Genomic DNA, 26,732 nt, shown 5'->3' with positions numbered 1-26,732 from the left:
CATATATATGTAATACACATTTTATTCCATACTGATCTGCCAGGTCTTCTAGCACAAGGTAATATAGAAATCAATCAATTATCGATTGGAAATGTGCTGAAGGCCTCAGAATTTCATAAAAAGTATCATGTCAACAGCAAAGTTTTTTTTAAAAAGACTTTTCTATCATGTGGCATCAAGCCAAGGAAATTATAAGGAAATGTCCTACTTGTTCTTTATACAGCCAAACACCACTACCTGTAGGATGTAACCCAAAGGGTACTCAAAGGAATGAAATCTGGCAGATGGATGTGTTCCATCTTTTTAGAAATATTTACACTGCATCATTGACTCCTATTCATATTTTTAATGGTCAACTGCTTTGAGTTTGATTCAATAATCACACATTTGCTAGAAGTTATGGTTATCATGGGTATGCCTCTAGAAATAAAAACAATGTTCAGGCATATCTCTCTAAGAAAATGAAACAGTTTTTTGCTTATTATAATATAAGGCATATTATACCTCACAATTCTACAGGCCAGGCAGTTATAGAAAGATCAAATTGAATTCTTAAGGATATGCTAAGTAAACAGAAAGGGATGATAAAAATCCCCAGAAATGGACTGCACAATTAACTTTGAATTTTCTAAATACTAATGAGAAGGGAACAACAGTTGAAGAGAGACATTGGATAGTAGAAAAACTATAAAATTAAATCAACCAATATACTTTAAAGATGTACTGACCTCAGAATAGAAACCAGGAAATGTGTTACATTGGGGAAGGGGTTTTGCTTCTGCTTCCACAAGAGAAAAAAAAACTGATAAAGATTCTATTTAAACAAGAGACACCTCTTAAATAGAAGAGATAACAGTTCATCAAACAGCATGGCTGTTTAATCTAAACTAATTTATAAAACTAACAAATGCTTTTCATTTGATCAGATTTAACTTGCCAAAAGAGAATCTCCCCAAAGTTAGGGTTGGGAAAGGGTTTTGTTTCTGTTTTTGTTTTTTGTTTTTTTTTTTAAGAAGGGGTATTCGCTGAGGAATCTGAAGACCACTGGACAAATGAGACATCTGTAGCAAAAGGATAAATCATCCAGAAAAAAAAAACTCTCAAGTAAAAAAATAAATTGGCCTATTGTTATATCACATTTCCAAGGGGATAAAATTTCATAAATCTTCCCAAATGTTTATTTCTGCTGTTCTCAACAGATATGTAACACCAATGTTCTTTTTGTAGTCCCAGTCTAATTAAAGATTAAATCTGACTTTGGAGTTGAAGTATAGCTCTCTCCTTCTCTAAACCCAAGCATGTTTATTAAAGTGAATTCCCAAATCTCTATCTCATGTTAGAAGAGCCACCTGACATGGGACAGAAGAAAAACAAAAATTAAGAACTATCTTATTGCTACTAATCTCTAATCCTTAAGTTTTATATTGACTCTTTAACAACTTTTCGTAAGGTATACATTTTTTAACCTTTTTGTCATGATATTAGTGGTCATATAGAGTACTAACTAATTATAGAAAAAGGGTTCTGTTACCTTCCTATACATGATTTTGGCTTTGAGTCTCTATCAGTTTTCTGTAGTGAACCATGAGCATGCCTAATAGCGACCTTTGAAGTTTCCAAAAGGAGAATGGAGCCCCACAGTGATTCCTCCAGGGCTATGATAACACCACTAAGCTGAAAAACACCATCTAAAGATTGACTTGGACTACAAACTACAAACTTCTCAGAACAATCTCACAGTGGCTAGGTGAGATGATCCAGCCTAACAGACTTCTCTAGCCAGGACTTGAGACAAGCCCTGCACTTTCCCATTACATCTGTGGACAACAAATGATAACAGCTGCCTCTCCCAGTACTTGACAATTAGTGCATTTTTTTCTTTTTAGCATCCCCTAAATATGCTGTTGACCCACCCCAGATGGCAGGAAGTATATTTAAGAATATGACACCCACATTCTCAAAAGGTTGGGTGGGTGGTTTTCAGTTGTTCAATGGATAATGGATATTTGTCATTGTTTAGAGGAGTTGGTTACCAGTTGTTATTGGTTACAGTCAGGAGAAAAATTGAACAAAAGAGATTGAATTCAGAGATCTTGTTCTGAAAAAAAAGGGGGGATATAGATATGATAGGATAGAAGGGTAGATTATCTAATCTATTCTGAAAAGAAAAAAAGTGAAGATATAGATATGATTAGATAAGAGAAGTAGATTACTGAATCTACTTTTAAAAAGCAAATACTAGTTTTAAATGTTTTATAGTGAATTGGATTTTTGTATATTGTATACAAATTATATTGACACAAATTTGAGATTAATTTTTTTAGAATGTACTGTATGTACATTTCTGCTCTTGTTCAAGGTATTATACCTACACAACTCATTTAACAATGTAATGCAAATTTTTAGTCCTTGAAAATTATTATTATCAACTAAGATAATAAGAAAAAACAGGTTAGTAGTTAATCACCTAATCACGTATTGTAATCAAACTTGCAGTCACATTAGGTATGTTTTCAAGGTCAAACAAAGATATATTTTAGATAAACAAGTCATCTTCAAATATTTCAGAATGTGGTATTTAAGATATTTTAATAATATAGGTTCTTGCCGGGCGGTGGTGGCGCACGCCTTTAATTCCAGCACTCGGGAGGCAGAGGCAGGCGGATTTCTGGGAGTTCGAGGCCAGCCTGGTCTACAAGAGCTAGTTCCGGGATGGGCACCAAAGCTACAGAGAAACCCTGTCTCTAAAAACCAAATAATAATAATAATAATAATAATAATAATAATGATAATATAGGTTCTTTTTTTAATGACAATTAGATATGTCTGCTCCTGACAGTACCAATGTACTTCAGAAAAGATAATGGATATCAAAGAAATGCCACATGAAGTTTGCTTTCTGGAGGTTTACTTTGTGGAAGAAAATGCCCATACCTCCATTGCTGACAATATGCTGTCCTAATTAGACAAGAAGGAATACGGTATGCTTGTGGGCCGAAGATGAATGCCCCAACATTGCAGAGGAACTTTGCGTGATTGCCCAGGCAGCCAGCTGTTTCTGTCATTTCTCTCAACTTTTGGAAGTTGCTTGCTCTCACTTCCTTCTTACTCAGTTAATTTTATTTCTTTCTTGGGCCTCTGAAGGAGTTGAAGACTAGATGGTTATAGTTTTCCTTGTTTGGCAGAGGCCAAAAACAAGTTATGATAGAAAGCAAACTAGGTACAAGATTTTGGACTCACCAAGTTAGGATAGATATGGAGTATTTTCTCTGAACTTGTCAAATGAAAATGGACTATACATTGTACTTATTATATATTTCTTATATTAGTTATAACCTTTTTATTTTAGACAAAAGGGGAAATGTAGTGATATTTCATTTGTATTTTAATAAATAAAGCTTGCCTGAAGACCAGAATGCAAAACAGCCACACTAGTCAGACAAACAGGCCAGGCACACATCTTTAATCCCAGCAATCACACTAGGTAGTCAGAGCATGGGTGGTGGTGGTGGTTCATGCCTTTAATCCCAGCACTATAGAGGAATATAAGGCAAGATGAGACAGGAACTTGCTCTCTTTTTCAGTCTGAAGATATCATAGAGGTAAGAACTCTCTAGTGACTTGGCTGCTTTGCTTTTCTGTTCTTCAGGTTGAACCACAACATCTGTCTCTGGGTTTTAATCATTCATGTAACATTTCTGTGCATCTACCTTGCATACCCAATAGCTCTTCTGGTTTGTGCCATGTGATGCAAGAAAGTCCTCACTGCTTGGAAATTATTCACTTTTGCCTTCTCGTCCTTCAGAACACCCCCTGCCCCATCCTCTTAGTGAATGTGGTGTTTGAATGAGAAATGTCCCCCATGAGAGCATGTATTTGAATGTTTGGACCTCTCCTGTTTGGGAAAGATATGGAGATTTTAGGAGGTAGAGCCTTGCTGGAGAAAGCATGTCATTGGAAGTGGGCTTTGAGAGTTTATTGACTTCTAATGGGTTCAAATGAGATATGATGGCTGAGCTCCCTGCTCTGACCGCTCTCTGTTATACCCCCTTGCTCTTCTGAGCTTTCCACCTGGAACCAAAAACCCAGATAAACTTTCTTCCTTAGATGTTTTTGTCATTTTTTTTTTATCACAGTAGAAAAGTAATTCGTATGGTGTGATAATACCCTAAAACATGACCGTGGCTAACCGGAAACTTCCTATGTAGAGCCCTTTGCCTCAGAGTCACAGAGATCAGTCTGCTTCTGCCTTTTAAGTCTGGTGTTAAAGGTGTGTGCCATCTTGACTAGCTCAGAAGCCAGAGGTTTTTTTTTTTTGAAGTTATTTTTTATGCAGCACTGAGTGGTTGGTGTGTTGGGTTTTACTCTTCAGAATGTGTGTATATACAGGCCTCTTCATGACCTGCCCTAGGTACTTATGAACATCACCATGTCATTCTGACTAGTGAACACTTTCCAGTTCTGAGGGAATTTGTAACATGAGCAGACAGTACAAGCGGGCAGGTCAAATCAGGCCCTGACACTTAAATTTGATTTGGCTCACACTTTCATTGGCCCTCTCAGTGTCTTTATTTTTTAATTTCGATATAGTCGGCAGTTTAAACTGGAAATATTTTATATAAAAATCTCTATCTTTAGCTTTTTTGGAGAAAAGTTGCTGACTTGGAAAGACTGAGTCTGTTCCCACACTAGTGATATATTTTGCTTTGTAATCTAATAAATAAAGCTTGCCTGAAGATCAGAGAAGCAGTGTAACCAGCCACTAGAGAGACCTTTTACCTCTACCAAACCCTCAGACTGAATGGGCGATCCTGTCTTTATGAATTCTCAGACTGCCTCCACCTCTTCAAATCCTCAGACTACATCTGATCTCCTGTCTCCTTCCACCTTATGTTCCTTTTTCCACCCAATCATATTACTCCTCTCTAGTGCTGGGATTAAAGACATGTGACTCCTAAGTACTGGGATTAGAGGTGTGAGCCACCACTTCCTGGCTCTGAGTCTCTTTGAGACTGGGTCAATTTAGTATAGCCCAGGCTGGCCTTGAACTCACAGAAATCTGTCTGCTTCTGCCCCCAAGTGCTGGGATTAAAGGCGTGTGCCACCACGGCCTGGCCTCTGTGGCTAACTAGTGATTTAGTACTGCACTCTGATCTTCAGGCAAGCTTTATTTGTTAGATTACAAATAAATTATCACCACACTACATGGCTGCATAGATAGGGCCTAAAAGAAAATGTTATCACAAAGAAGTTACTAAACAACCTAGCTCTAAATCTCCCTTTTATATAAAGAAAACTGGATTCATGAGGCTGTGGGTGAAGTTCAGATGGTAGAATGCTTGTCTAACATGGATGAAGCCTTTGATTCTATCCCCAGTGCTGTATAGAGCTGGCCTAGCGGCACAAGTCTGTAATTCCAGCACTTGGGAGATGGAAGCATGAAGATCAGGAGTTCAAAGTCAGCCTCAGATACAAAGCAGATTCCAGGTTAGCTCAGTATACATAAAACCCTATCTCAAAGCACAAACAAATAAGCAAAAATCTCCAAACAAACAAACAAACAAAAATTCAAGAAAAGTGTTGTAAAAGGTTCGGGCTCCTTGTTCCGTCCTGCCTGGCTAGCAGACACCCGAAATAATTACACAGAAACTGTTCCACAGACCTGATTAACAGTGTCCCTATAAAGCAGGAAGCAGTTTGGAGAGAAATAACTGCGCCCATATTCCCAAATATTGTTTATAAATATTTACATTTGCTCCACCTATACTTCCCGCCCTAGCTACTGGCCAATCAGCATTTTATTAAACCAATATGAGTGACAAATCTTTACAATGTACAAAAGCATTAGCCTATAGCAGTTTCCCATTTCTTTTCAAAACAAGAACTCTGACTCTAATCTCCTTTGTTTAGCGTTTTTCCTGACCATTATCCATAACAACTCGCAACCAAAGACAAACATGTATAACCCATTTTCTGGGAAACTGGGTGTAGTTTTCTAGTCTACTTCTTGCTGATTGGGGGTGCTGGTAATTTTATGGGGACCCAAAGGAATTTAGGATTATCATTAAGTCCTGACTGGAGCGGAGTATTCTGTGAGGCTGGATCATCTCAGCCAGCAGCCCTGAAGCTATTCTGGGTGCAGAACTCAGGAAACTGCAGCAGAGGTGCTCTGAGACATTAGATCATCCAGACCATCCAATCCCATTGGAGATTTTTTCAGGGGGTCTTCCTTGATGAAACCTTATTTTTCTTAACCAAAATTGAATTCACAAACTCTTGTTTCCTAAGGAAACAAAAACAAAATCTCGTCTCCAAAGTAACATATCTTTGATTTAATTGAAGTCAAGGCATTTTCAAAATATAGAGGTTGGATTAATCCAGCAGCATTTATATTCAAATTTGTAATATTCTCTGTGTAGCTTTGGCTGTCCTGGATCTCACTCTGTAGACTGGCCTCAAACTTACAGAGAACCCCCTGCCTCTGCCTCCCAAGTGCTGGGATTAAAGGTGTGTTCCACCATGCCCAGCAACTCTCTTTCTTTTTCTTCCTTCTTCTTCTTCTTCTTCTTCTTCTTCTTCTTCTTCTTCTTCTTCTTCTTCTTCTTCTTCTTCTTCTTCTTCTTCTTCTTCTTCTTTTCTTTTGGTTTTTCGAGACAGGGTTACTCTGTAGCTTTGGAGCCTGTCCTGGCACTTGCTCTGTAGACCAGACTGGCCTCAAACTCACAGAGATCCGCCTGCCCCACCTCCTGAGTGCCGGGATGAAAGGCGTGCGCCAGCACCCCACCCTCTATTTCTTTGTTAAAGGACTTTCTCTATCCTTTTTCTTTTCTCTCCCAAGCCTTTATTTTTAAGCACCCTACAAACAGTTCAGAGGTTTTTTTCATCTGATCTGTCTTTCCTGTTTATCTCTATCTTTTTCTGACCACATGAGTCTTTAATCTGTTAAGTAATATAGACAGGATTAAAACTACAGATTTAGCAGCTGGCTCTAACCCATATTTTAGCTTTTTGAGAGTCTGGCTTCATGGTGAGAGGTACAAGCAGGACCCACATTTATTGTCACAACTCTGTGAAGTTTCTAGGTCCATGACACCACCAAGAAGCTGTCTGCTGTCTGCTCATAAACACCATTTAAGTGTTTAGTGGCAGCGTGTCTCAAAAGAGCTGCAAGATTTTTGCCACTAATGCTGAGTCAGGAAGTCTTTCTTAGAGAGAGAGAGAGAGAGAGAGAGAGAGAGAGAGAGAGAGAGAGAGAGAGAGGGAGGGAGGGAGGGAGGGAGGGAGGGAGGGAGGGAGGGAGGGAGAGAGAGAGAGAGAGAGAGAGAGAGAGAGAGAGAGAGAGAGAGAGAGAGAGAGAAAGAGAGAACAGGGTCGTACATTTCTGCACAGGAATGCAGTATCTTTAGAATCCACAAGAGGGCATCAGATCCCCTGGAGCTGGAGTCACAGGTCATTGTGACCACCCAGCGTGGGTGTTGGGATATGAACTCTGGAGTAATAAACACACTTAATGCTGAGCCAGCCCTCTAGTCTCTGCTTTAGGTTTGATAAAAATGCATACATTTGTGTATAAATATTATTACATACTGTAATGTGTATTTTCTTGTATATGTAATAAATGTATAATGTACTATAACATCTAGCCCCCCTTTACATTATTTATCTATAAATTAATTTTATCCTGGCTTGAACTTGTGGCTTGATAGGTAGCCCAGATGAGTCATTCAAACAAAAAAATACATGATCTCATAAGCATTGTTTTAAAAATTTACTCCATTATTCAGAAGTGTTTATGCTTCTAGAAACATCTCTGCCTCCCCAGTGAGCATCTGAAGATGATGAGATAAATACAGCAGGGAAGGGAAGGAAGGACAATGCTGCTGGGGGCAAGAGCTCACACCAAAGTGCTCCAGCCAGAGATGGCAACCCTCCTCAAACCCAGCTCTCTGAATGTAGATGCTCAACAGTGTATTTGGGCAAGGGAGATCCCGTGATTCACTTTTCATAGACCCACAAAAGCAAGAACATGACTTAGCTTCCATCTAGCTCGGCAGCATGTTTCCTTGTTAGCTGTAGGGGAGGGTAATGTACAGGAAAAGGTGACGTAATGATTGTCTCACTTTCATTATTCTCTCCCAAATGAATAACCGTCCACACCAGGGATGAGCTCACTCTCTATTAGTGGAACAACATCTGGTGAGCCGGGGCCCCCAGCTGAACACGCTGTTGGTTTGAAGCTATATTTAACCAGCAGAGACCACGACTGTTAGTTACATGGATCCTGTATGCAGCCAAGCTACGTGGTGAGTATCTTTTTAAAGGGTAGGAAGCACTCCTTAAAGTATTTTAACATGAGATCCTTTCTCTTCCTCCATCCACCAGGAGATCCTGGGCTATTATTAGAGGGGACCGTCTTAGACATGTGGCAGATGCTTTCGTCCTCTTGGACTGAGGCTCAGATGCTCATCATAGCTGTTTAAGATAGGAATCTCTCTCCTCTAATTTCTCCTCTCCTCCTTGATTTCCAGGCAGGCCCGCCACGCTGACAATGGTGAATCTTACAGAGTAATCCATCTGATAGATTTACCGTAAATGATGAATCATCTGGTACTTAAATCTAATGAGCAATGCTCTAAGTCGATTTGACTCTTAAAAATGCAGCCCAGCTAAGGTCATGAGTTAAATGTGCTAATACAGAGTAATGTGGAGGCTCAGACACACACAGTCATGAAGCTGGGGGGCTCTGGGATCTGCGTGGGCCAAGGCCTTGAGGGGGATTGCTCACTTAAAACCATGGCATTAAGGAGGCACAGTGACGCAGGCCTTTAATCTCAGCACTTCGGAGGTAGAGGAGGAGGATCTCTGTGAGTTCGAGGTCAGTCAAGTCTGCATAGTGAGTTCCAGGACAGGCAAGACTGCACAGTGAGACCCCGCCTTGAATAAAATAGATGATAGATAGATAGATAGATAGATAGATAGATAGATAGATAGATAGATAGATAGATAGATGATAGATGGAAGATAGATGATAGATAGGTAGATATATGGTAGATAGATGATAGATGGATAGATAGATGATAGATAGATGATAGACAGATAAAAGATAGATAATAGATAGATAGATAATAGATAGATAGATAGAAGATAGATGGATAGATGATAGATAGGTAGATATATGATAGATAGATGATAGATAAATAGATAGAAGATAGAAGATAGATAGAAGATAGATAGATAGATGATAGATAGATAGAAGATAGATGATAGATAGAAGATAGATGATAGATAGATAGATAGATAGATAGATAGATAGATAGATAGAAAGATAGATTTAAAAAGCCATGACACTTGGCAAAGAAGATAAGCGATCCATCCTGCAAGGACCAGGGACACGTCTTCAAATTTAGGATCATCTCATCCCCCCAAACACACAAAGTGTAGTAGCATTTTCTCATAAAGATGTCAGCAAACTGTTTTTCCTAAAATTGAAAACATCAGCTGTAGGCTAGCCTAGCATAGCAAGCACAAGGTCCTGGGTTCAATTCCCAGAGCCGCAAAAATGATTGAATAAAAACTAAATAAATACATCAGCTGTGAAAAGGATGTTTACTTATTGAAAAATACAGAAAATACAATTGCTTTACCATGAGTTTGGTCAAAGAAATGCTTTGGCATCGGTTAATATTTCATATTTATTTTCTGTTTTTGTGTGTGGGGGTGTGTGTATGACATGGAACATGGCAGAAGCCAGAGGACAATTTGCGGGACTCCATTCAGGCTTGGTGGCAAGCCCCCTAACTTACTGAGCGAGCTAGCTTACTGGCCACATTGGTCCTTTTAAACAGAATACATGTAAGCATTTTCTCACATTACTAAATATTCTACAATTTCCTTCTAGGTTGCCATGCAATATAATATAACACGGGCATTCTGTAACTCATTAAATCAGTTCCCTGTCAAACACTGCATGTGCTTCTAATTCTTGCCATTATTAATAAGGCTATGAAAAAATATTTATAACTAAACCTTTGCTCCCATAGATTATTTTTTCTTAAGATTAAATTGCAGATATAAAACTGGGTCAAAGTCCATGCGTCTATTAAAGAGTTTCAATACTTGCTAAGCATAGCTTTATACAGGTGTGAAAGGTTTTACTTTTCTCTACCAGAAAATGGTAAGATTGGATATGCTGCTATGTATAGTGTCTCTGCCTCAGTTTACCTTTTGTTTCCTATCTATTCAAATAGGAGGGCTGGAGCAATGGGAAAACAGTGGTTATTCCGTTCCACAGAGCTCTTCATTTAACCTGTACAGTAATCCCATGAGCCAATGAAGTTTAGAGAGTTTACAGATAGAAAATCCCGTTACCTCCAAAGTTCATGCTTGGGGTTAGAGAGATGACTCCAGGATCAAGAACACCGCTGGCTGAGGTAGAGACAGGTGGATCTCCGTGAGTTCAAGACCAGCCTGATCTATAGAGCTAGTTTCAGGGCAGTCAAGGCTACACAAAGAAACCCTGTCTTGCTAAGCAAACAAAACAACAATAACAAAAGAACACTGGTTCTGCAAGAGCAGCCGCATGGCAGCCTTCAACTCCTTGTGGCTCCAGTTCTAGGGAATCCAGTGCCGTCTGACCTCCATAGGCACTGCACACACGAGGTGAATGTGTGTGTGTGTGTGTGTGTGTGTGTGTGTGTGTGTGTGTGTGTGTAAGTAAGCAAGACACTCATACACATAAATAAAAACTAAGTCTCTTTAAAACTCTGGTCCATGCTCCACATGGCCAAACGGTGCAGTCTCTTCCGTACTGCATTCTTTCTATCGCTCACTCCCTCGCCCACCCACCCTTCCCTTGTGTATGAACTCATTGCGATAGACTCTGTGAGCCCTACTCTCCTAGGCTCAGGAGACTGCGCGGTGAACTGAACAAAGTCCTTGCCCTTAGGTAACTTCCCAGTAGAGAGACAGAAAGTGAGTGTGTAATATAACATCATGTAACAATGAGTTCCAGGGAGAGATGAAACCGGGAAGAGGAATGAAGACTGGCGGTGTGCCACGTGAAACAGATGTTCCGAGACAGCCTTCTGGGTAGATGAAGCGATGAATCATCCAAGGGCGAAATGGAGGGCAGACTGTCCCGGCCAAGAAGCCCAGGATTAAAGCTCAAACACCGGGGTGCATGTGCCGTGCGTGCAAAGAGCCCCTGCGAGGTTATTGGGGCTGCAGCACAGTGGAACTTGTGTGAGTCTGTGAGTGCGTTCCAGCATGTTCTGGGGCAGGGGAGCTAGGGGCCAGACACAGGTGAGCACGGGAGGAATGGACCAGCTGCCGATGTTTGTGGAACCGACGTCATGTCCACTGCTCTGTGGAAGAAAGGTGACTTCCCACCCATCCCTCATTCTACTGGCTGTAGGGAGCTAAATCTTCGGCCACGACATGAAAACACTCACCCTTCAGCGCAGGAAAGATGGCTCAGCAGGGAAAGACTTTTACCACCAAGCCTTATAACCTGGGTTTGAGCCTCAGAAACCCCTGAGCTGCAGACTCAAATTGTCCTCTGACCTCCACATAGCACATCATGGCTTGCACACACACACACACACACACACACACACACACACACACACACACACACATCGAAAAACAAACAAATAAACAAGTTTCCTGTTAAAGTTAAACACTAACCGTCCAGGCTCCGGAGTTTGATTGTTATTCTAAGCATAAAAGGAAGAATTCCAACTCAAGGACCACTGACTTGCCCTCCCCAGAGGAGGAGCAGGCTGCATCTGCTCCCTTCATCACTGGAAATAAAAGGGTAAAACAAAAAAATAAGCAATTTATTTAACAGGCATTATCTTACAACACCGGGAAACCATTTCATTGCAAAGCCCAAAATGATGTAGCTATTAACCACGCTAGAGGACAAACACATTTATCTAGAGACCAGCTATTTCCTGATGTCATTTAGATTCTTAAATTCTGCTGCATGTTCTCCCACAGAAAGGACATCAGCTTCCTTTCCATTCTTGCCAAAGTATCTTTCAAAATTTAATTTGAGATTCAATTAATTTGTTATGTATTATCAAGAACTTAAATGTTCCGTTGCCTATGTCTGTCTGTGCTGTTTGTGGTGTAGACACTTGAGAACACTGGGTGTGCACATAGGGAGGCCAGAATGGGACTTTGGACCTCTTCCTCTGTCACTGTCCACCTTCTCCCTTCAAAATGATCTCTCAGCCGGGTGTGGTAGTGGACGCCTTTAATCCCAGCACTCAGGAGTCAGAGTCAGGCAGACCTCTGTGGGTTCGAGCCTGATCCGTCACCGAACCATAAGTTTCCCATATGGCTAGGCTACCCAGCTCGTGAGCTCCTGGGATCTGTCTGTCTCTCTCCCTCAGTGCTGGCATATGAGCCATCTCCCCATCTCCTTCATTATTAAAAATTTAAATGTTCTTAGAAATCGGTTCCAAGTACACAGTAGTAGCAACATAGCTTGGCAGATTACTTTCTGCCAGCAAAGTGGAGTAGTGATGTCCTCCCTTTCCACTCCGTCCTTCTCCTCTCCTTCCTTTTTCTCTTCTCTTTCATCTTCCTTTCCTACTTGTTCCTCTTTCCCACTTCCCCTTTCTTCCCTGGGGACCACACCAGGGCTCTGTATTACAGGTAAGAACTCCACCCAGCACTGTGCTCAGAACTGTGAAGTCCATTGAGAGCTTTTGTTGCTCCAGTGTAAGAACGCATGACATTTAGGAAAAGAAAAAGGGTACGTTTTTGTTTTGTCTTTTTTTTTTTTTAGCATATTCCAGTTTTATCATAATTTATTGTATACACTAATGGGGAAGGAACAGTCTTCAGAACTGAAACTAGCATTTATGCTAGTGAAGCATACATTAGCTGCTATCTATGGTGGATATGGGTGAGGGGGACAAAGAGCCATGGTGGGGCTAGGGAGACAGCTCGGTTGGTAGTGTCGCCATGCAAGCATGATGACCAAGTTTGATCTGTAGCATCCACACAGAAAAGCTGGAGACATGGGAACAGTACACACCTGTAACCCCAGTACTGAGAAGGCAGAGACTGGAGGATCCCCCAGGTAGTTGCTAGTCTAGCTGAATTGGTAACCTTCAGTGAGACCCTTTCACAAAGTATGAGTTGGCAAAGACACCTGATGTCAACCTCTTCTCTTCTCTTCTCTTCTCTTCTCTTCTCTTCTCTTCTCTTCTCTTCTCTTCTCTTCTCTTCTCTTCTCTTCTCTCTCTCTCTCTCTCTCTCTCTCTCTCTCTCTCTCTTCCTGTCTTTCTCTCTGTCTCTCTCCTTTTCTTTTCTTTTTTTAAATATTATTTATTTCTTTTTTCTTTTTTGGTTTTTCAAGACAGGGTTTCTCTGTGGCTTTGGAGCCTGTCCTGGAACTAGCTCTTGTAGACCAGGCTGGTCTCGAACTCAGAGATCCGCCTGCCTCTGCCTCCGGAGTGCTGGGATTAAAGGCGTGCGCCACCACCGCCGGGCTGTCCTTTTCTAAAACAGAATCTCACCAAGCAGCTCTGGCTAGTCTGATACTCCCTATGTAGATCAGGCTAGTCTCAAATTCCCAGAGACCCACCTGGTTCTGTCTCTCGAGTGTTGAAATTAAAGGCATATGCTTACTATGCTTGACTTTGGATATCAATTTCTGGTCTTCATATGCACACATTCATCTATACCAACACAGAGAGAAAGAACATGGGTGGGGGGAAGGGGAGGGAAAGGGAAAGGAGGGAGAGAGAGAGAAAAAGAATTGTTGAGGAAGCCCTCTTGTGTTTCCCCTCTCACTTTTGAAATGAGTGTGGCTGCGCAGTATAAAATATAGGCCCATGAGGTTTCTCTTCTTCCCCATGACGGCTAAGACCTTGTACCCAATGTCAGGAAGTTGTTCAGCTTTTTGTCAGGACTTCACCCAATAGAGTGATGTTTTATTTATGTTTTAATAAATAAAGCTTGTCTGAAGATCAGAGGGTAAAACTGGGCCACTAGAGGCCAGGCAGTGGTGTCACACACCTTTAATCCCAGCACTAAAGGGGGATTTAAAATGGCAGGAGGCAGAGGCTCAGGGCTCCGTCTGCAGTCGCCCAGTCTTGTTTGAGGTCCAACCTCTAGCGGCTGGGCTGATTTGCTTTTCTGGTCTTCAGCTTGAACCCCAGTATCTGTCTCTGGGTTTTTATCATTCGTGCTACATCGCCCAAGTCTGAATTTCTCCGTGCTTTGACTTTGCGCAGGTCTGAAGTAGCTCTTCATGGGCCCTGAGAACAGTGCAGCAGGTTGCAGCCCTTCTCCAGCACCTTCGGAGGGAAGTATGGGAAGCAGCAGGCTGGAAGACCTGCATTCCGAAGATCCCCAGGCCCTTGTGGGAGGCAGGCCTGAGTGGTGGCAGGGACCGCCTGGACAGCGTTGTTGCTTCTTTCATGCTCATGTGATTTCTCACCAACCGTAACACCCCAATCACTACCACAGTTTTGTTAATTTTAGCCCTTAGATAAGATTTGATTTGATGTACACTTTCTTGGTTTGCTCTATAACCGTTTTGCTCCATGGGCCACAGGTTTGCCCATAGCTACCAGAGGTTGCGTTCATAGGTATTGTCACAGTAATGTCCTAAGTCAAGTGACAGATGTCAGTGGCTCGATATAAAGGGAGGTCTGTGGTTCCCATGAGGCTCTATTCAACAGCTGCTGGGCATGAACGTGTTGGGTTTGTGGCATGCTAGGACACCAGAAACCCACTTCCTTAAAGTCCTATGTGGCTATGCGTAAGGTAATTCTACTGCCAGAGAAGGACTTCCAGATCACACATGCGGGGTTTTCTTGTATTAATTAAAAAAAAAATAGCTTGTCCTGTGGGTTGCCTTTCCCAGAGAAGCTGGTTTATTCTGTATAGTGTGTATACGAGGTTATTTTGTTTACAAGAGAAGAAACTCACTCCAATGGAGTTTAAGCCAATTTGAGCTTGATTGAGAGAATGTAGGAAAGCTTAGAGAACTGAAGGGTAATGTTCTAGAACCAAAGTGGTCTGGTCCCTCCATGGCTGGAGCCTGGCGCTTCACACTGTGGGCTTTCCTGAAACTCACTTCTGCTTTCTTAGGAATTTGGTTTTGATTTCACAATGCGGAAAATCTAGTTCTTCACGGAGAAAAATGGAGTTTTCTTTGACCCATAATTTTTTCATCTCTATAAGGAAAGGGTCTTCTTTCATCCAGTTCTAGACTTTAAGAATCTTGAGGCAGGCCTCCGTGTGGCCCTGGTGCAGGTCTCCGTGTGGCCCTGAGGTGGGTCTCCCTGTGACCCCGAGGTTGGTCTCTGTGTTTCCGACCCTGGATGAATTCTTGTTGGTAAGTCTAGAAAGCTCCGTGGTGGGTTTAGACAGTGAGAAGAGAGTGGGACCATCAGGCACCACGCAAGCATATTTGATTTGTAAAGTTAGCTATTTTTGTTGTGGAGAATTTCATGCATTCATATAACACATTTTGATAAAATCTACCTCTATTTCCCCCTCTAGTTCCTCTCCTATTTTCCACCAATTTTCCCTCCCAACTTCTTGCTCTGTTTTTAATTCGGAGTCCACTTAGTGACTCTTGTATATGGGGTATCGGAACATCTACATGAGCATGCGGAGTTTCCCAGAGACAGCAGCCCTGAAGGAAACAAACTCTTCCTCCCTCAGGAGCCATCAGTTGCCAATGGTTCCTCAGCTCAGGAGGAGACTTCAGGAGCTCCACCCTCATTCATGCTGGGATTTTGACTGTCTCAGTTTTGCTCAGGTCTTATGCATGCAGTGACGTTGGTGAGTCCACACATGCCATGACCCTACCATGACTGACAGATATGGTTTTGCTACAGACATCCACCATCCCTGGCTCTTACAACCTTTCCATCCCTCTTCCATGATAATCCCCGAGCTGTGGACGTGGGGCTGTAATATGAACGTCCTATTTAGAGCTCAGCACTATAGTCTTTGGTCTTCTACATGTTGCCCAATTGTCCTCTGTCATTGATCACCATCTACTGCAAGAAGAAGGTCCTAGTGAAGGTTGAGAGATGCACTGATCTATTGATATAAAGTCCTTATCAGAGCTTGGGGGCAGTTTATTATTATTTCTATCTAGTGAAATAGTGGTACTAACTCCTCCCCCAGGGTTTATGACTTACCCAGTTGTGAGGTTTTGGCCCGGTTAATGTACCAGGCATGAGTTCTGTCTTGTAGAGTCCATTTTAATCCAACAAGAAAGTGATCGATTTGTTACTCCCATAACATTGTGCCACTATTGCAGTAGTCGGCACATCTGGCATACTAGTTTGCATGCTTCCTCTACTGGCACGCTCCAGTCTCCCTCTCCCTAGCAGATACTGCAAGAGGAGGCCTGCAGTTCAACCTGGCCAAAAAGAACAAAGCTGCTTCTTCATCTTCGCACAACCAATTTTGGCCTTTGATGTGGATGGCTCACTTGCTTGATGAGGAAGACTTTATTACCGAAGTACAGATCAACTTCTGGAAGTAGAAAACTGCACCGAAAACTTTTGGGTATAATCTGTGGGTAGGGGAATTTTGACAGGAAACATCATAGTTAGGAAATCCTTGTTTTTAGTATGATGGATGGTTTTCGATCTTTGAAAGAACCATTTCTATGATATAAGGTTTGGATTCAATGGAACTGGGGCTAAACACAATTGTGAGCTGCCGTGTGGGTGCTGGGAATCAAACCCAGGTCTGCTGGAAGAGCAGTCGGTGCTTAGAACCTCTGAGTTGTGTCTTAAGCCCAAACTATGGGTTTTTCTTTGTATTAAGGAGAAAAGAAACAAAAGGCTCTTTCCATCCTCCTATGGAGGCCATTATGATATTGTAAGGAAGGGATCCTAGGTCACCCTGTCAGCATTGGGGTAAGGTGTCACCACTGAACAGAAGGTAAGGCTTAGGAGCACGGGACTCACAGAAGCACCTGCCAAAGGGCTGACTCAGGCTTTCAGGAGAGGCAGAGGAAGATGCCTGTGCTGGTTAGATGGGTCGCTGTGACAAAACGCTTGACAAAAGCGATTTCCAAGGTCAAGGCGCATGTTTCCAAAAGCTATAGACTCATAGCCTGTGATTACAGCCATGGTGGCTGCATGTGGCTGTCACCGTTTATGTGATGGTGAACAGGGAGATGGATAGGGAGCAGATCTAACTTCCAAGAGTATTACCCCAGTGACTTACTTCCCCTAGGTAAACCCCACAAAGTTTCTAACATCCCCACTGGGAATCAGGCATCCAACACAGCTGAGGACATTTAGTAGTCATTGTTTCTAGAGGCTGAGAAATGGGAAAGATGAGAATAAAGTAAGCACTGCTTTTATTCTGTGTATGTCGATTCTTTCTCGTCTCTTCTCTCTCTCTCTGTTCTTCACAAGTTTGAATTAATTTCTCCATCCAAGACACTCAGATAAAATCTACTTATATACTGTAGATCTTGTTGTTGTCAGTCATGAGTTTGTATAGGTTAGTTTTATGACTGCCATAAGAAAAATAGGGGCTGGGCAATGGTGGTGCATGCCTTTAATCCCAGCAGAGACAGAGGCAGAAGTAGGTGGATCTCTAAGTTCAAGGCCAGCCTGGTCTACAGAGTCAGTTCCAGAACAGCCAGGGGTACACAGAGAAATCCTGTCTAGACAAACAAAAACAAAGAGAGAGGGGGAGAAGGAAGAAAGGAAGGAAGGAAGGAAGGAAGGAAGGAAGGAAGGAAGGAAGGAAGGAAAAAAGAAGGCTTAGTTTGGCTCAGAATCTGAAGGCATAGTCCATGATGGCAGCATGGAGCTTGAGGCAGCTGGTCACAGTTCGTCATGGCAACAGAGAGCTTGAGGCAGCTGGTCACAGTTCGTCATGGCAACAGAGAGCTTGAGGCAGCCCACAAAGCTGAAACTAGTGAATGCTTGTGTCTAACTCACTTTTTCCCTTTATTTAGTCCAGGATGTCAGCCAATAGGTTGGTACCACCTTTATCTAGGGAGGGGCTTTCTTCTTTAGTTAAACCTGTCAGAAAACACCCTCAAAGACACACCCAGAGGTGTGTTTCCATGGTGACTCTAAATCCAGTCAAGCTGATGCTAACGTTAACCATGAGGACTTACTTCAGGGGAGGGATGCTAAGACAATGCTTTGTGTACTGTAGATGCTTAAATGCTTTTTCTGCAGACATTACCATCTTATCTAGAATATTTTAACATCTCTTACCTTGAAATGATGTTACAACGCTTATTTCCTGCTGGGCTTTTCAAGAACCCAAGATCACAAATATTTCAGATGACAGAAAATCAAAGGTTACATTGTTTGGTTACGAAGGGAATAATCACAATGGGCATCTGACTATCGAGAAAGTTCTGGATGTTTTCAAGATGGTCCTAACTTTCATTGAGGAGGAAGAATAATTCCTGGCTGAGGGAGATTGGCCTGTCTAGTGACTCCACAGGAAGAGTCACGACTGAGAAATGGGTCCTAACACTATTTTTTTTGCTAGACAGTCTTCAACTTCAACCTTCTCTAATCACTACATATGCCTGAAGATGCCACAACCACTAATCAAAAGTAAATCTCAAGATCTTTCTTTCCTTGTACTGATTCATATGAGCAATTTAGATTTTAAAGAAAATAATTAAAGGTACTTTTAAATTTAAAATTTATTTATTACATGTATATGTATGTAGTAGTGTGTGCATGTATAGTATGTTTCTCTGTATATGGATGCATGCTTGTGCATGCATATACAGGCTTGGTATTGATGTCTAGATCTTTCCTTAATCATTATCCACCCTATTTATTGAGGCAGGGTCTCTTGGTAGAACCCAGAACCCATTCATGTGGCTAGGATATCTGGCTAGATTGTTCTGAGGATACACAAACCACCACCCTTATCTCCTGCCTTCTAAGTGTTGGAATTAGAGGTGGGCTGCCGTGTCCACCCACCATTTCTATGGGCTAAGGGGATGTGAACTCTTGGCCTCGTTCCTGATTGCAAGTACTACTAAGCCATTACCTAAGACTCTTGAGGACAATTTTGAATTCTGGAAGGTAATTGTGACATGAGAAGTAAAATTAACAGAGTGCAGACGTCTTAGGGTTTCTATGGCTATGATAAAACACCGTGACCAAAAATCAAGTTGGGGATGAAAGGGTTTATTCAGCTTGTACTTCCACATTGCTGTTCAGCACTGAAGGAAGTCAGGACAGGAACTCAAAGAGGGCAGGAATCTGGAGGCAGGAGCCGATGCAGAGGCCATGAGTGGTGCTACTTACTCTCTCGCTCCCCATAGATAGCTCAGCCTACTGTTTTATGGAACCCAGGACCACTGGCCCAGGGATGGTACCACCCACAATATTCTGGGCTCTCATCCATCAATCATTAATTAAGAAAAATACCCCATAGACTGCCTACTGCCCCATATTATGGAAGCATTTTCTTAATTGAAGTTCTCTCCTCTTAGATGACTTTAGCTTATGTCAAGCTGACATAAAACTATCCAACATAGCAAAGTAAAATGTATGGTAATTGTAGATATTTTAAATGATTATACATGTGAAAGATAATATTGCAAAAATGACATAGTTATGGAAAACAAGATTGCATTCTTTTGGGGGAAAAGGTGGGCCTGCTATAACAGAAGCAGTATAAACTTGCCCATTAGTCCAAGACAAATGGATAGGCAACTCTGCTCAATGTGGCCACACAGGGCCCCAGGTATCCCCAAGACATTCTCAAAGGTAGCATCTTTAGCTGCTGGCTTGCAATCACAGCTGTGTTTTTAGTTCAAAGAAAGGGGAGAGTGTGCAAAGAAGGCAGGGAAATGCAACCTGGTTGGGCGCCTTGTATATAGATCAAGCAGGGAACAGGTTTGGCTGGTAGTCTCCGAGGCTGTACCTACAGTCACTGAGAGCTACACTTGGTAACATGTGGTGCTGTCTCATTGATCCCACACAGCTCCATAGTGAAGAGCCTTTGTTTAGACATAGTTGCTTTCCTTTTCCTGCCTTTTAGCATGATAGCATTGCTTATCTTAATACACAGCAGGTTCCGCGTGGAGACTCCAAGTGGGCTCCGCTACCCCTGACATTCCTTCGGACTCCTCCCCCATTTCCTACAAACAAAAAAGAGGGTTATATTCATTAATGTCTGGAATTGAGGCATAGGAGGTGGTGAGAGTCTCAAGGAATTTGAGAAAAAGAGAATTGAGGACTATTGGTTATTGACTTATTTCCCACACATTTTTGGATTTATTTCCATCAATATCCAATTTCTAAAGTAAATCTGCTTTTCACATTGAAACATTTTAAAGTGACTCTCTGCTCCTCCCTGTTTCAGAGACAGCTGTATCTTTTCACACAGGGCTGGCCTTATCCTGAAACATGTTGGCCAAGGCTGGAGGAAATGAATTTGGCCACATTTGGCACCGGGTTACCAGGGCTTCCTTCAACCCTGGCAAAGTGGATACTGTTTTCATCATTGATCTCAACTACATGGCCTACGTGCTACCGTCTGACTCTACCCACAGCAGGTTCAACGGCACAGTCAAGGCTGAGAACTGAAAACTCGTCTTCAGTGGGAAGCCTGTCACCGTCTTCCAGTAGTGAGACCCTGATGACATCAAATAGGGCGGCGCTGGTGCCAAGTACACTGTGGGGTCTACTGGTGTCTTCACCACCATGGAGGACGCCAGGCTCACTTGAAGAGTGGAGCCGAAAGAGCTCGTCATGTCTGCTCTGTCTGTCGACTCCCCCATGTTTGTGTTGGGTATAAACCCTGAGAAGTACGACAACTCACACAAGATCGGCAGCTTGTTTCCTGCAGCACTGCTTCGTTCCCCCTGGTCAAGGTTATCCAGGGCAGTTTCTGCATTGTAGAATGACTCGTGGTCTCCGTCCATGCCACCCTCTTTCTTACGGTTAGTACCTTAGCAGATTCCTTGTTTGTCTGGTTTTTAACACTGTGTGTGTGTGTGTGTGCGCGCGCGTGCGCTCACCTTTGTGCATAGCGTGTGGGATGCCCAGAGGACATCTTGCTGATATCTCTTCTCCTGTTTTATTATGTTGGTTCTGGGGATCAAACTCAGTCAGGCTTTGTGACAAGCCCCTCTGAGCCATCTTGTCAGCCCACTAGGTCTGTTCGTATCTTCTATGTGTGCTTTTGCCGAGATAGTTTTCCAGATACATCTGGCAATAGAGGTGTCTGACTCCAACCTCAGTCATCTTCCAACACCTTCGTAATGGGACCGGATGTCGCTCATTTTGTTGACATTCCCTACCACATCCAGCTCTATACAGGTCCCCACATATGTCCTGCGTCTGCTTGCAGTGTTCTGCACACGGCCACCTGTCTGTTCCTAGTGTAAAGACCCCAGATCTTACCCTCAGCACCTCTGTCAGCAGGACCTGTCTTTGCCTGTGTGCCTGTGTGCCCATTCTCTCCAGTGCTACTATTTTAATCATACCGGCTTGCATGAGGCCCTTTCTATACACTGTATGAAGAGCTTCAAGCACACTGGCCCCACCCACTTCCCTGCCTCTTCTCTCTCTCTCCCATTAGTCCCTGTTGTTCTCAGACAATTTTGCTGCTATTTTTTATATTTGTTTATTTATTTGGTGTGTGTATATGTGGGAGGGCAGAAAACATCTTGTAGATGTCGATTCTCCCATTCCACCTTGGTTCTAAGGATCAAACTCAGGTCACCAGGCCTCATTGCCCTTACCCACTGAGCCATCTTGCTGGCCCTCACTTCAGTTCTGATGTCATTGGTACGTACATGACTTCACTCGGATGCTCCTTTGCTAAGCGAATCCCAGAAGTTACTCCCTTTTAAATTTTCTATTTTCAGATTAGAGGTAGGGATAGAACCTTATTTATTTGGTTTCCAGCATCTTCATTGAGCCTGGCATACGACTGGCACTGAATAAATATTTTGGGGAGAAAGGAAGGAAAGATGGAAACTGTGGACTTAACACTCAGTCCTCATTTTTCTGGCGACAGCCCTTACAGAGCGCAGCACCCTGGAAGGGCACCCTCCAGGGCTCTGGGACCAGCAGAGGTGAGGGCACAGTGCCGGGTCCTGGCTGCTGGAGCCCGTCATCAGCTGAATGAATCGCGCAGTTAATTCCCCGTCAGGAGTGCCACAAACACAGTCTGTGGAGGCCTAACACCGCCCTCAAGCTTCAGACACATCTCAGCCTTGGCTGCGGCGCCTGCATCCCAGCTCCGCACCTGGCAGAGAGATAGCGCCATAAAACTGAACATGATTGTGTTGGACAAGCACACTGCACTTCTGGTAATAAAAGCACAATGGCCCCGTTTGTAGGCTTGTTCGCTGAGGTATGCTGGTGACTAATGGAGATATATCTGAGACGGCTGGGAGTCTAAGGAAGGAGAAGGGCCTGCGTTTGGCTGCTTCATACATGGCCACTGACCTTTTCAGATTCTGGCAAGCGTTAGTTTAAAAACAGTTTTGATCTTTAAATTATAACTAGAAAAGTCGTAGCTGAGCAGAAGTCCCCACCCGCCGCTGCCACTCCCAAATAAGAGAATAATGGTCTCTGTCCTTTAGAAGTAACAGGCTGTCCTCTGACTAGATGGCTCCACGTGGCTGACTGCCTCCTAATTCTCAGAGTCCACTCATAAAAGTGACAGCTTCAGAGAGGAAATTAACTCCGCACTGTGAATAAAGGCTTAAACAAATCGGGGGCTTTGTTTTCTCCTAAATTCAGAGGCGTAAATTTCAAATGTGCTAAGCAGCTCGGAATGTCACTACGAACTTTTTCATGTTGAACTGTGACCTCTTAAAAAAAAAAACTTTGGCCCACCTCACCTCACTTTTCCTGCTCAGTGGAGGCCCAGCAGCCAGTGTGAGCAGCGGGGACCATATTCCAATGCAAGCGCATGGCCCTGGACTACCACAACCTCACAGGCTTCAACTGCAAAAACGAAACAGAAATTTAGAAACTTTGTTGTTTGACTTGAAGACCAGAAAAATCAGACACTGCAGAACTGAAGACAGAGGTAACTGAGAAACCTCCACAGCCGTGAGTGGCCCAGTTCTTCAGAGTAGTTCAGAGATGTTAACTGTCCTTTCGAGATTCAGGAGCAGCAAGAAGCAGTGACTGGCTTCTTGGTTTGGCTGTTAGACTCGAATATGAGATAATACTGAAAAATACAAGGACTTAGTACTTGGTAACAGAAAAAATACTGACAACACAGTTTAATCTGACATAAATAATCCCGATTTTAAGGTTGGTGCGATGGCTCTGGCTAGCCTCCTTCAGATTAGGCATTATTGTGATTGCTTGGTAATGTGTAGGGCAATTCGTATTTTGGTTCAGAAGCATCTAACACAGGATGCAGTTGCTAAAGCAAATCCAACAAATTTGAATTTACCTGCTGCTTTAGACAAACATATTCTTGGCCCTGACACAAGAGATTCATTTCTTAGCGAAGCTGCTCAGATCCTGCCGTGTGGCACGTAGAGCTCAGAGGGCTACAGACGAAAATTAACGAAGCCATAGTGGCTGGCCAGGCAGTCATGGCTGATCCAAAGACAGACCACAGACTGGGAAAAGTGGAAAGACTAGAAAATCAGGAATGCAGCTTCTTGCCTGCTTAGTGAGATGGAAACTGTGTACACCAACATGTGTCTGAAAATCAAATGCCACACAAAAGGGAAGAATCCCAGGAGACTGACCATGTTCTAGAAACTTCTACCACTGCATTTTTTAAAAACTTAAGTTGGGGAAGGTTAGGGAAGAAAAAAAAAAGCAACTTTGCATCCTCAGAAGCCACAAGAAACTGGATCTGATGGCAAGTGTGATGCCAGTGTGTCTGAAAGGGAGGCAGAGAGCGGGGAATCCCCGGGCCAGCCTGGTCCCCACGGCAGCAGCAAGCTGCAGGCAAAGACTGGTAAGCTGCCCTCCGACTTCCACATGCATACCATGGTTGGGTGCCCTTGTGCCATGCATGCCTGTAAGGTCAGAGGACAACTTGGAGCTGCTTCTGCCTTCCTATTTTGTGGGTACTAGGGTTTGAGCTTGAGTGCACAGACATTGAATTGTGTTTCATCCTGCTCTGGTTCTTTTAACAAAATGCCTGAGATTGGGTAATTTATGAGTAATAAGAATGTATTTCTCACAGGACTGTGAGCTGAGAAGTTCGTGATCAAGACCCTGGCATGTTCATCATCCAGTATTGGTTTGTTTTCTGGCTGTAGATGGAACCTTCTAGCTCTGCCTTCACAAGGCAGAAAAGACATGCTAGCTCTTTCATCTACTTTTTTTATTTTTAAATAGGACATACTACAATAGAAAATGGGTTTGCTTTTTAAAAATTGTTTTTATTGTTGTGTGTATGCATCTTTATGATGTGTATGCATGTGAATGTAGTACGCACGTGTGCCATGGTGCACACGTGCAAGTCGGAGGACAAGGTTTAGACGTTAACTCTCTCCTGTCACCTTTAAGTGGGCTCTGGGAATAGTCCTCAGGACGTCAGGCTTGTTCAACAAACGCTTCACTCACTGAGCCATCTCTCCAGGCCTGGAAATTCAGATGATCTTATGATTCTGATATGTAACAATCGCAGGGGTCAAGGGTATGGTTCAGGGAGAAAGGTGCCTGCCACCAAGCCTGCAGACTTGTGTGACCCCCAGCACGTGCATGGTGGAAGAAGAGATGTGACTCCTGCAAGTTGTCCCCAGACCTCCACATGTGCTATGGTGCACACTTACACACACGTGCACACACATAGGGATTCAATTCCAGGTCTAGGTGTAAAGATTGCAATGGAAAGCAAGAGGATCTAGACTTTAGTTCAGTGTATATCTTTCATTTATATAAAACTATATGTGTTCACTTTGCCCATAAAGATAACTCTCATAATATATTTCAGCAGCAGTATAATGAGATCTAACACAGTTACCAAGAGGACCAGGAGGTCAAGCCATGGATTCGGTAGGAAATGAACCACTATCTTCAGATGTTGGCTGTGGTTTACTGTTTCTTGCAATGCAGGCATTGTTTTTGAACCAATCTGTTGAAACTTGCATGGAAAACTTCGCTCCTCAATGATATCTGTTCTACTGCCCAAAGGAGTTGCTCTCTGAGTCATTCTAGCCTGGGCTTACAATGCTGCTGAATCAAGATTGCCTCAGAATGACGTGTTGTGAGACAACCGGCCAGAAACCAGAATAAGGACACTCGGGAGTGGGTAATTGGCAGCTTGTCCTGAGACTCATTTTCCGTGCATGCTGCTCTCCCGCCCCTCTGCCAGGGCAGGCCTGCAGTTTTCATTGTATTCATTAGTAGACAATATGTTTTACTAAGCTGGCATTCGGAAGACACAAAGACGGAGACAGGCAAGAATCTCAATATGCTGTGCACAGCCCCCTCTTTTGGGGGCAACCAATGCTATCAATCTTTAATGTCTTGTGATGTATGTAGTTCTTTGTCCTAGGGATTGAATCCATGTGTGTTAGATATACAGTGAACCATTGGAATACACCCTCATTCCTCGTTTACTTCATTCTCTGCGATTTCTAGTAGTCATACGAATGGAGAACAGCAAATTAACAGCAATAACCAAATTTATGGTCTTTTGTTTTACCACTAGACTACGAAAAAGCCAAGTCTTAACACTATAATCTCTCAATAAATACTTCAGTGTAAATTTATCAAAAAATGAGGACTTTTCTCCTTGACAGCTACTTTCCCGGGTCCTGGAGACGCAGTGTAGGCCAGCTGGCTAGAAAGGGCATCTCAATCGTCTAAGCAGAAATGACGCCTACAGTCTACAAGACCAGCCCCTAAGACATGCCCATTTGGTGGCACCACTGTTATGAGTGCACTAACTGCTTTTTGATTGGATTTGAGAGCTGCTCCAAGGACAAAATCCATGCTGAGCACTGTGAACCTGTTAAAAAGCAACAACAAAAAACTCAAAATAAAAAAAAAACAAACCAGAAACAAAACCAGAACGTCGCCGGGTGGTGGTGGTACATGCCTTTAATTCCAGCATTTGAGAGGCAGAGGCAGGCAGATGTCTGTGAGTTCAAGGCCAGCCTGGTCTACACAGTGAGTTCTAGGACAGCCAGTGTTCCACAGAGAAACCCTATTTCATACAAACAAACAAATAAAAATATCATTGTGGGAGAAGTCATAGGTGAACACCGGAGAGACCCACAAGCGCTTCAGGAAAAACCATGGATATTTGCACTGCATGCTCTAAGGCTACACTGTGGAAGAGTGGCGGAAAGAATGTAAGAGCTGAGAGACAAGGAGAAGGACTGTGGAACGTGATCCCTGGCTCAGACATAACCATAGCAGTCCTGAATTCACAGAGCTGCAGGTACCTGCATGGGTCTTCACAACCCCTGGCCAGTCAACAGTCAGGCTTGGAGAAAGGGGAGGGGCCAGGGGCCCTAACCCTCACCACTGAACTCTTTACTGCTGCGAGATTCAGGGAGAGGGGAGTTGTCACACTCATTTGTGACCCGCTGATGACCCCACCAGACTCCAAAGGCTAGTTCCAATCCCATGGTCTCACCAGTGGCCATGGTTGAAGTGAATGAGTCACACAACTAAAAGTCTGCCAAAGACGCTGGTAATGTTTGGGAGAGGGCATGAGGAGATGGGAAGATAGAAGAGAGGGTGTCTGAGAGTAATCAGAATTGATTATATACATACATGAAACTGTCAAACAAAAAA

At 43.0% G+C, this 26,732-nt stretch overlaps 1 pseudogene; it reads left to right on the top strand.

Annotated features, from left to right (window-relative positions):
* The first annotated feature begins 21,266 nt into the window (after positions 1 to 21,266).
* Positions 21,267 to 23,641, top strand: LOC142853068 (RNA transcription, translation and transport factor protein pseudogene; annotated as a pseudogene).
* Positions 23,642 to 26,732: the final 3,091 nt, after the last annotated feature.

This window comes from Microtus pennsylvanicus, chromosome 6, assembly GCF_037038515.1.
Source record: "Microtus pennsylvanicus isolate mMicPen1 chromosome 6, mMicPen1.hap1, whole genome shotgun sequence".
Taxonomy (NCBI): domain Eukaryota; kingdom Metazoa; phylum Chordata; class Mammalia; order Rodentia; family Cricetidae; genus Microtus; species Microtus pennsylvanicus.
Note: the sequence above shows the minus strand (reverse complement) of the source record. Positions and strands in the feature narration are given on the sequence as shown.